Here is a 10129-nt window from a genome sequence, read left to right as displayed (position 1 = left end):
GGCAGGTAAAGTCAATGAGCAAAGAAGTGGGATACGGGAGTACTAAGGAAAGAAATGTTTTATGTTCACTGAGGCTACAGATATTGCTATAAAGAATAGCTCAATAAGCAGAAGAGGAATGAACCTCGATAAGCATGGGACACACAGTAACTGGAAAGATGCACACAGCTACAAAGAAGGTAAATGCGAAGAAACCAAGGGTAACAAAGGAAATACATCAGTTGATCGTTGAAAGAAGGAAGTACAAGAATACGTATATACAAATCACTTAGGAATGACATAAATCGAAAGTATAGGGGAGATAAAGTGAAAAGTATGCGTGAAAACTGTGAAGAAATCGAAAGTGAAACTATCGTCGGAAGGACTGACTCAGCATTCAGAAAAGTCAAAACGACTTTCCGTAAAATTATATGCAAGATGGTAACGTTGAGAGATCTATGGGAATTCCACTGTTAAATGCAGAGGAGAAAGCAGATAGGTGGAAATAGTAATTTTTATGTCTCTATGAGGGAGAGGGCCAACGGCCTTGCCACAGTGGTAACACCGGTTCCCGTCAGATCACCGAAGTTAAGGGCTGTCGGTCTGGGTTGGCACTTGGATGGGTGACCATCCGGTCTGCCGAGCGCTGTTGGCAAGCGGGGTGCACTCAGCGCTTGTGAGCCAAACTGAGGAGGTACTTGATTGAGAAGTAGCGGCTCCGGTCTCGGAATCTGACATACGGCCGGGAGAGTGGTGTGCTGACCACATGCCCATCCATATCCACCTGTGGTCTGAGAATGACACGGCGGCCGGTCAGTCCCTTTGGGCCCTCATGGCCTGTTCAGGAGGAGCTTTAGTTAAGTTTTTTTTGAGGGAGAGGACTTGCCTGATGACGTGATAAAGGAACAAATGGGAGTCGACAAGGAAGAGATAAGAGATCCAATACTAGAATCACAATTAAAACAGCCCTGGAAACTGAACATCAAATAAGGCAGAAGGGATAGATAACATTCCATCAGAATTTATAATATCGTTGGGGCAAGTGGCCGCAAACGACTATTCACTTTGGTGTATAGAATATGTGAGTCTCACGATATGCCACCTGACATTAAAAAAAAAAAAAAAAAGATCAGCCTTACAGTTCCGCAGATTGCAAGAGCCGACAAGTGCCAGAATAATCGCACAATTAGCTTGATAATGATGCATCCACGTTGATGACAAAAATGATACACAGAAGAATGAAAAGAAGATTGAGGATGTATTAGATAATGATGAGTCTGGCATTAGCATAGGTCACCAGGTCAGAGGTGGTTCTGACATTACAGTTTATAATAGAAGGAAGCCTACAGAAAAATAAGAGATGTTCGTAGAAATTGTCAACTCGGTAAAAGCGTTTGAGAGTGTCAATTTGCTGCACAATGTTCGAAATTCTGAGAAAAATAAGTGTAAGCTGTAGGGAAAGACGAGTAATATGCAATATATACAAGAGCAGAGAGGGAATAATACGAGTGTGTGACCAAGAACAAAGTGCTAGGATTAAAACGGGTGCAAGATATTGATGAATTCTTTCATGGCTACTGTTTAGTCTACACATCGAAAAAGTAGTTACGGAAATAAAAGTAAGATGCTAGAGTGGGATTAACATTCGAAGTGACAGGATATCAATGATAAGATTCGCTAATAACATTGCTATCTTCAGTGAAAGTGAGGTAGAATTACAGGATTCGCGAAATGGAAAGGACAGTCTAACGAGTACAAAATATGAACTGAGAGTAAATCGAAGAAAGGCGAAAGTGATGCGAGCTAGCATAAGTGAGAAAAGCGAGAAACTTAATATAAGAATTGGTGACCACGAAGTATACGAAATTGACATCTGCTACTTATACAGTAAAATAACTCATGACGGAAGGAGCAAGGAGGACATTAAAAGCAGACTACCACTGACAAAAAAGGCATTCCTGACCAAGATAAATCTGCCTTAATTTGAGGAAGAAATTTTTGAGAAAGGACGTTTAGTGCACACTAGTTTTATGGTAGTGGAATATAGTTTAGTGGAACATGGACTGTGAGGAAATCGAAGCAGAGTAGAGCCTTTGAGATTTGGTGCTACAGAAGAATGTTGAAAATTAGGGTAGACTAATAAGATAAGCAATGAGGAGCTAATAAATAGAAAAAATTGACATGAAGAAGGGACAGAATGGTAGGGAATATGTTACGACGTCAGGCAACAATTTCATCAAACTAGAGGGGTTGTACAGGGTAAAAACTGCAGAGAAAGGCAAAGAGTGGAATACATCCAGCAACTAATCGAGGACGTAGATTGCTAGAGCTATTTTGAGGTGAAGAGTGTTTCACAGGGAACGAAATCATGGCGGGCCGCATCAAGCCAGTAGGTAGGCAGATGACTCAAGGAAAAAGGATCATTACGTGTAACCACGGAACTAACGTTCTGTTTAAACTTCGTTATTTCTTATTGTAAAGCTTTATTACATTATTTCATGGTTTATTCAGTGCTCGCTGTCTTCTTATCCTAATTTCACTTACGCCATAGGGCATGCGGTCGAAAGGTAATGTCAATGCGGCCCATGAAGTGATCATCTATGACACGACAGATAAAAAAATTTCATAAATTCAGTCTATATAAAATTATGAAGTAGATGAGATCTCATATATAAAACGTCAAATTAACTTCTTCTCGCTTTTTTTGAATATAGAATCTTAAAGTAACAATTAATATAAATGTCATGACTATGTAATTCCGTCCGTCTATTTCTTTCTTCTGTGGTTATTCTTAAGGATATTATGTGTGGCCCAAAAAAAGTCGTCTTGTGCCAATGGAAGTCAGGCAGTTGGAAGGTTGGACTCCCTTTCCATAGGGGTACGGATTAGGAATCCAGGTGCCTTAATGGTATGGAATGTATAGATTTGCAAAATTTTAAAATTCGTTTTGAGGAAAGATATTTGCGTCTGTGTGGTATCTTATTGATAACTTAAGAAGCAGAGATTCAGCGAACGCAAAACAAATAGTATTTACATTAACCTACCAAATACAGTAATTCTTTCTTAAGTGGTATGACTCCAACAACCTTACACCAAAAATGGCACATGCATACTATTGTTGTCATAATCGCTTCTCAATCGCACTGGCTTGCACTCCTCGATTCATCCATGACTCTCTGCCTTGACCACAGAAGCGTGTGTCTCTGTATACTCGAGCGAATGCAGTGTGATTGAGTAATACATTAAAAGATGGTCACTTTGCAATGAGACGTAATTATATTTTTATATGGTATCCTGCGCAGTAAAGTGCGTTTCCATTTCCTATCTTGCTTAGCAGGTTCTCACAGGGTAAACATTTTATACTATGTCAGTTTGTCTGCACACAGTGTTCCCAAGTGATATATTTGTTTGCTGCTGTTTTATACATTAGTCACTCATCAGATATTCAGTGTAAGCATAGTTCGTGGATGTGTTAATTTCGCAACTGCTCTCCAGCACACATTTCTGTTTTCTGGTTGTTCAACCAATCACAGCTCTCTCCGCTTACGGTAGATTCCGGTGCCGCAATTCCTGTTTTCGTTTGATTATGCTTCCCATTCGCTCTACTGAGCAGACCAATCAGCACTCGGCTCTCAAAACTTATCCTTAGGTAAATGTTTACATTTCATTTCCTTACTGCGTGATAGATTTCCATTTAAAATCTGGCTCTTTTTAAATGTTTTTCTTGTATCGCTGGCGCAAGCCGAAGCGTGTTCTGAAATGATTATGAGACCTCAAAGTTCTGTGAGGGTACTCAAACAGCTTGCCATTAGTTCTCAAGCAGAGTGCTGTTCCTTGAAATATTTACAGATATTAAGTTACTCTTAACATTTTTAAACTATCTGAGATTATCCGCAGATGTTACTGATATTTTTGATTTGGATGTGTTATAAGGGTATCAATACGAATATTCTTATATTTTTACAATTTCAAATATATTGCGAAAGTAGCCCTTCGTTTTGATTATGCACGTCAAACAGAGTCCAGTAAAACGGATGGCAACAATATTTCGTTCTGGCCACTGTCTGTAATATTTACTCTTCTTTCACTTCGTTATTCAGCAGCAAGGAAAATAGATACTTAATACCTCAGATACGCACAGAATGATACCACTAAATTAAAAATGTTGCCAATTCATGTTACATATCAAAGTCTCGCAAAGGAAAATGAAAGAGCTATAGTTCGGGTAGCGTTGGAAGAAAACTTCGGCTGTATTTAAGTTACTTACAGCAATTTTGTTCCATTCCAAAATAATAAAAAATTCCCCCTAATAATCAGTTACATGAAAACAGAAAGTTCCTTCAATAGTCGTACAAAATTTAGTTTCTCATTTACGTTTCATTTCTGTAAGGGCAACTTGGGACATTCCTGGTATTTCAGCGTCTAATTTTAAGTAATGCACTAGAGAAAAGAACAAATAAACATAGCTGTACTTTATACCTGTGTTGTCAACAGTATCATCAGCTTCACTACTTTTTGAAATTCATACTTGTGACAAACTCTTTCACACAAAGCAAACTTTCTAGGGACAGTCCTTCTACTGATACTATCAGCCAATAACGAACAGCTGATAAACTCCTACTCTAATCAAAGCAGAATATTTTCGTGTAGGAATTAATAGCTGAAATTTACTACAAACTGGAGTGGAGAAGTTCACATTACTGTGACGTAAACAATATTCTGCGAACAGGGCTCACGCACCAAAGTTGAATCGATATTCGGCTCAGCTAGAGTGAGTGAAATGTCAATACATCATTTTAGATAGCAACCTGGTATGGGTTTTTAACTATTATTTTGTTCCAATTAAAGAACTGTATTATTTTTCAAGCAGATGCACGATATTATCTATAAAATCCACAATATTTACAGATGTAACGCAGGTCGGGATTGGAAAAATGGAGAGCAAAGTAAGCCAAAGACTACTTTAAGTAATTGTTTTGGCGTTGGAATGCAGTGATCTGGCATAGCCGTCGAAAAAAAAAGTGGGCGATATGACGGGATTCTGAGCCGCACACCTCTCGTATTCGAGTTCGCAAATGCCCCCCTTCAGTCGTTATCGATCCAGAAAAGAAAAGTACTCCGATTCCTTCAATTTGATGACGACCTTAGAAGACAACGCTATAATGCCTATCATCTAGTTATCTTTATAGGCTACATCTTCACAGAAATGCGATGCGACACATCAAGTACATAATGTTTAAATTACTTCTTTCACATTACTGGCATATTCAGTTTTCTAAACCAGTCACGTCTTTGACTATTGCGTATTGTTTGATAAGGTATAGTAATTCTATTTTTATTATATTAGAACTTGGAAAGTTTACTTTTATTTGTCTTCTTTTGGAAAAAGGAGCTAAGTACCAACATATTGTCCTTCTTCGACAATTCTATTTTTGACCTCCTTAGTCTTGAGTGTCAGGCTCAAGATTTCCAAGTGTTGCATTATTCTTTAACGCTAGTTCTACTTTCTAAACTTCGTTACTATCATCTTGTGGACGTAGTTTCCGCCTTTTATCAGCTTTTGTTACCAGTATTTCACCGTTATTTTAAGTTTGACACTCGCTTCTAAATCTAGGAGTACTCTAAAATCTAAAATTCTGTGGAAATGATGCCCGGATGAAACATCGGCTGTCTTCCTGAAATCGTTACGGTACTTCTTCGGCGCAGCTGACTTACGTATTCAAATGCGATGAACACACAATACTGAACAATCAATGAAGGCTGCTGTTTGTGTGAGCGGGAAACGAGCGGATATACACTCCTGGAAATTGAAATAAGAACACCGTGAATTCATTGTCCCAGGAAGGGGAAACTTTATTGACACATTCCTGGGGTCAGATACATCACATGATCACACTGACAGAACCACAGGCACACAGACACAAGCAACAGAGCATGCACAATGTCGGCACTAGTACAGTGTATATCCACCTTTCGCAGCAATGCAGGCTGCTATTCTCCCATGGAGACGATCGTAGAGATGCTGGATGTAGTCCTGTGGAACGGCTTGCCATGCCATTTCCACCTGGCGCCTCAGTTGGACCAGCGTTCGTGCTGGACGTGCAGACCGCGTGAGACGACGCTTCATCCAGTCACAAACATGCTCAATGGGGGACAGATCCGGAGATCTTGCTGGCCAGGGTAGTTGACTTACACCTTCTAGAGCACGTTGGGTGGCACGGGATACATGCGGACGTGCATTGTCCTGTTGGAACAGCAAGTTCCCTTGCCGGTCTAGGAATGGTAGAACGATGGGTTCGATGACGCTTTGGATGTACCGTGCACTATTCAGTGTCCCCTCGACGATCACCAGTGGTGTACGGCCAGTGTAGGAGATCGCTCCCCACACCATGATGCCGGGTGTTGGCCCTGTGTGCCTCGGTCGTATGCAGTCCTGACTGTGGCGCTCACCTGCACGGCGCCAAACACGCATACGACCATCATTGGCACCAAGGCAGAAGCGACTCTCATCGCTGAAGACGACACGTCTCCATTCGTCCCTCCATTCACGCCTGTCGCGACACCACTGGAGGCGGGCTGCACGATGTTGGGGCGTGAGCGGAAGACGCCCTAACGGTGTGCGGGACCGTAGCCCAGCTTCATGGAGACGGTTGCGAATGGTCCTCGCCGATACCCCAGGAGCAACAGTGTCCCTAATTTGCTGGGAAGTGGCGGTGCGGTCCCCTACGGCACTGCGTAGGATCCTACGGTCTTGGCGTGCATCCGTGCGTCGCTGCGGTCCGGTCCCAGGTCGACGGGCACGTGCACCTTCCGCCGACCACTGGCGACAACATTGATGTACTGTGGAGACCTCACACCCCACGTGTTGAGCAATTCGGCGGTACGTCCACCCGGCCTCCCGCATGCCCACTATACGCCCTCGCTCAAAGTCCGTCAACTGCACATACGGTTCACGTCCACGCTGTCGCGGCATGCTACCAGTGTTAAAGACTGCGATGGAGCTCCGTATGCCACGGCAAACTGGCTGACACTGACGGCGGCGGTGCACAAATGCTGCGCAGCTAGCGCCATTCGACGGCCAACACCGCGGTTCCTGGTGTGTCCGCTGTGCCGTGCGTGTGATCATTGCTTGTACAGCGCTCTCGCAGTGTCCGGAGCAAGTATGGTGGGTCTGACACACCGGTGTCAATGTGTTCTTTTTTCCATTTCCAGGAGTGTATAAATGACAAATTCGGTGGCTAACAGCGAAGATTTCTTGATCGGTAACAGAAATTATCGAACGCCATTGGTTAGACAGTGTACCAAGGACTTGGCCTAATGCGCAGTGGTTTTTCCTACTGCATGCTCTTGTCATCCACCATAGCACCTTCTCTCGGAGACAGCAATCAGAATTATGTGTCCTAGCGAGCGTATGATCGTCCCCGTAGCTTTAGTCTGACTGATTAACTTTCCATAAGATCTTAATCCCTTGGATGATCAGCGGTTTTATTTTGTGGTCGCTGTGACTCTAATATTCCAGTTCCGGATCACTAGGTGTGGGAAGTGGAACCCTGCACCTCTACTCATACAATTCGCAGAGCTGCGAATTTTCATGGCTTCCTTAATTAAGCCGTTTCAGTAGTATGACGCTGACGAGAATTTTCATACTCGTACTGCTGTAGTCCAGCGCAGATTTTTCTGGTTCGTCCAGCAGTATGTATCGTAGGTATCAACGCATCAAATGGTTCAAATGGCTTCTGAGCACTATGGGACTTAACTGCTGAGGTCATCAGTCCCCTAGAACTTAGAACTAATTAAACCTAACTGATCTAAGGACATCACACACATTCATGTCCGAGGCAGGATTCGAACCTGCGACCGTAGCAGTCGCGCGGTTCCGGACTGAAGCGCCTAGAACTGCTCGGCCACTCCGGCCGGCCTATCAACGCATCGTTCTTGCACAATGCTGCCATGTTTGTTCGATGTAGAACTTCCCGCAGCTACAAGTAATCTAATAAGCAACGGGTCTTCTCACACCAATACTGTCCTTCTTTGAGCCTAGGTGAGTTCAAAGTGTCGTTGGTGAATGGAAGACGCGTTTAACAAGTTTTTACTACAGTTATCATTTATTTTAGAAAAAAACATCAACGAAGTATGGAAAAATGACCATTCCAATCTACGTGCCTCTGGCGATGTGTAGAAGGTACTTTCGTAATTTGTACCAACGGCACTGCATCAATCGATGTACTTCTACATAATCTCTGTTGTCTTCACCTTCACATTACGTCTGCAATGAATATGGAGAAAGATGGCAAACTAGCCGCGAAGTATTTGACACCTCGTCCGAGAAACGTTTCGACAAAAATCAGAAACGTCCCAAGCAACATATTTAAAATTCTCTTTTAGTATTTTCTTTTTAATTTATTGTAAACCATACAAAAGAAAGTCCTGATTCGATCGTCTGTAATATACTTAAATCTTCATTTAAAGGAGTTTACGTTTATTTCCGTAGCTATTATATTTTGCCTTATTTTACATTATTCTATGTGTTATTCTACTCATCTTTATTCCGATCAAAACTACATGCGATTTCATGTCGCTAAGTGAAGTGTCGTTGAGGAGTCGAGCTACCAAGGTCCATTTAATTGTATGTTAAGCCACACTTCGATAGGCATGACGTAGGTGCAGAAATATTTAGGTTTGACCTCTGGCACATGCCTGAAATTGCTCGCTGCAGTGCCTATAATCTGACATTTTCGCCTAGGCAGGAATAATGACACCCCAAGAACCTGAACGCCTCAGTAAGTTATCGCAGTGAACTGCGCATACTATTGCACCTTGTCGTAGTATGTGAAACACTCACACGCCAGTGAAAGCGTCTTTCAGTAAGTCAGCTGATGAAAAGTGTATCCGATTTTCACTTGCATCGCTGTGTGATCAGCCCATCCGTATTTATTTACTTAGAAACTTTCCATCAAGATAACCATGTGCTAAGAGTCGTATGGCGTGAATTTCAAACATTACTATTTAAAATTGTAATTCCCCTTAACATCAATAAAACGAAATTAGGAATTCTCGCACTAATCGTTTTACACACAGCTACAATTGGTGAACCTAATTGGAAGCTGGTAAATTCATGCATCAAAAAATGTTATTGTTGCTGCGATTATCGTCTTCTGTCTAGCATTTCGTGCTTCATGTCCAGATTGTTCGTGAGTCCTGTAGATCCTACAAGCTGACGTGGCCTAGTGGTGCGATACTAGTCCCATATTCAGGAGTGTGTCGCTTTGAGTCCCCGTCTGGTAATCTAAATTTAGGTTTTCTGCACTTTCCTGAAATCGCTTAAGACGATGATGTTACGTCATCCACAGAAAGCACGAAGCCTATTGCATACCCCATTCCTCTCCCAAACCAAGCTACTCCTGCAATAGACTTCCTTCACAGGTATTTATAAGGGAGGTGATTTGTCTGAATATTATATAATTTTATATTTCCTTGGCTCCATTTCTATGCTTAATTGTTTTGTCTTATCTTATAGTTTAAACAATTCTTCGTTGGATCTGTGCGCAGCTCGCATACTTACTTTCTTCTGCATGCACACTGGTACTGGACGTCCAACTTTTACTTTCATGTTGTAATGATATGAAGGCGCAAGTCTTTGTAAAACTGTCCTTATTCTTAACGATCGTTTTGCAATGGAATAGACACACATGAAATGTGTTCGCAGTTGCCAATACGGCCAACTCTTTTATGTATGAATGAATGCTGACGATGAAAATTTGTACCACTCTCGGCCTCAAACACGAATTTTCCGCGTTACGTGACGGTCAAAATAACCGCTTTGGCTATCCGTACACGATCCACGGCCAGAGTTCATAGGTCGCAATTACTGCATCATAACGTATTATGTAATTCACTTACGGGAGATATTTTAATTGAAAGTCACCGCCTGGTATCGGAGGATCAATATCATATAGCATTGCCTGTGTTGATAAGAAAAGCGATGCATATTCCTTCGGACATGCATGTATTTCCGAAGTAACACTGCACCGTTTTACTTAACGAAACAAGCGCAGCATCTCCGTAAGACTTAGCGCCAGGACACGGAAATCGACCTCTGGACAACGGCCCTGTCGATATAGCAAGTCAAGAGCCATGAGCCAACGAACAG

At 42.1% G+C, this 10129-nt stretch overlaps 1 pseudogene; it reads left to right on the top strand.

Annotated features, from left to right (window-relative positions):
* The first annotated feature begins 516 nt into the window (after positions 1-516).
* Positions 517-634, top strand: LOC124799629 (annotated as a pseudogene).
* Positions 635-10129: the final 9495 nt, after the last annotated feature.

Source organism: Schistocerca piceifrons, chromosome 5 (assembly GCF_021461385.2).
Source record: "Schistocerca piceifrons isolate TAMUIC-IGC-003096 chromosome 5, iqSchPice1.1, whole genome shotgun sequence".
Taxonomy (NCBI): Eukaryota; Metazoa; Arthropoda; class Insecta; order Orthoptera; family Acrididae; genus Schistocerca; species Schistocerca piceifrons.
The sequence above is the reverse complement of the archived record's forward strand: the minus strand, read 5'-3'. Positions and strand labels throughout refer to the sequence as shown.